The sequence below is a fragment of the Fopius arisanus genome, unplaced genomic scaffold (assembly GCF_000806365.1).
Source record: "Fopius arisanus strain USDA-PBARC FA_bdor unplaced genomic scaffold, ASM80636v1 scaffold00061, whole genome shotgun sequence".
Taxonomy (NCBI): Eukaryota; Metazoa; Arthropoda; class Insecta; order Hymenoptera; family Braconidae; genus Fopius; species Fopius arisanus.
In genome coordinates, this window is record NW_011887800.1 from 651,645 (window position 1) to 653,264 (window position 1,620).

Here is a 1,620-nt window from a genome sequence, read left to right on the forward strand (position 1 = left end):
GGTATTTCAATTTGATTTGATCATTGGATATTCTGTATCGGCAAGGAAAAAAATGATTTTTTTCACATACACTATCATATATACTCTCAAAATCATATATATTCTCAAAAACTTATCGGAAATATGTCTTTCCCCAAAATTATCGATTATAAAAAAAATTGAAGAATCTACAAATGGGTTTGATCTATCGAGTACCATTCCCTGGAATATTGTAAATATTCTAAATGATCCTGAAATTTTCCAGAAATCGTTGAAAAATTCTCGATTAACATAAAGATTTACGAGGTCTTTTCCGATTCATGTATTTACGTCTACAATATACTAATATATAATATAGAATAATAAAAATATATAATACAAAAATAATTTCAAATATTCCTACTTCATTCAGACTTTTGTTATGATACATTTGATAGTGTTATCATAGAAATCTCGGATATCATAACAAAAAAAAAAATACTTACACAATCTCAACTAAAAATTGTGTTATGTCCCACAAAATTAATTATCGCAAATGTCCTCGAGTGCCTCCGATTTTCAAAAATCGCAATATCTTTTTGGATCGCCTTCTGAGTGGGTTTTGATTTTTTTTATTTAAACAAAAAACCAGTACCGAATGGTCGGTGGTAACTGAACAACTGAACAATATTTTGCTATGCGTTGGTTTCAACATAGTACATCCCATCCTTGAACAAATATATTCTATATACATTCGAATTAATCGATAATCCACTAGTACAAATAGCAATGATGAAGCTTAAAATAGTGACATACGTTCTACCACTCTATTTTCAAGAAAATTATTGAATATTTATTTTTCAATGAAATCAATAATTCTCCACCCATCACGGATATCAGCTCAATAATAACTATACGAAATAAATTAAAGAAGCAAATGATTGATGAATCCCTCGAGAAAGTTCATAAGTGGGGATTTTTGTACATTTGAAAAATAGATTTGAATTTACGCTAGTTATTTGAAAGCAATGAAGATGGCGCCGAAGAGAATTCCAAAATGGTGAAGTGGACAGTTCGAATTATATGTTGGAAATATGAGAAGATTTTAAGATGAGATCAAAGAAATATAGTGATGATATAGATCGTACAAATATGTAAAGAAGGTAAAGGAGTTTACTAAAATTTGATTAGAAATGCCATTAGGAATGAAACCGGAGTGTATCAAGTGTGGAGGGCGAGAGACGATCCTTTGGCATTCGACAGAACTTGGCAGTTTGTGTAATGGATGTATTGAAGATGAGAGAAATGCCAGTAATTCTGGTAAGACAGATGAAGACGAGAAGAATGGATCTAAACCTGCGAGAAAGAGCACTAGAATTACTCGATATTGCAAACCAAAATCTAATGCTCCTGGAAAGGGAGTGCCGAAAGGCAAGGGTCGACGTCATATTTTTAAGAAACAGGTGAAGCATTATTTATTTCCTTGAACAATTGCTCATTTCCACCTTTTTGGAATAGTCGTTCTATTATAACTACTGATTATTTAATTAAATTTACGGATGTTAATTTTTCTAGAAAATTTACCAGGGGATTGACGGGAAAAAATATAAAGTTTTTGCGTTTTGTCATTATTTAATGGCTTACGAAGTTCCAAAGATTTTC

General features: G+C 31.1%; 1 pseudogene; it reads left to right on the plus strand.

The window, feature by feature from the left end:
- Positions 1–1,003: 1,003 nt before the first annotated feature.
- On the plus strand, positions 1,004–1,421 carry LOC105268812 (GATA zinc finger domain-containing protein 1 pseudogene; annotated as a pseudogene).
- Positions 1,422–1,620: the final 199 nt, after the last annotated feature.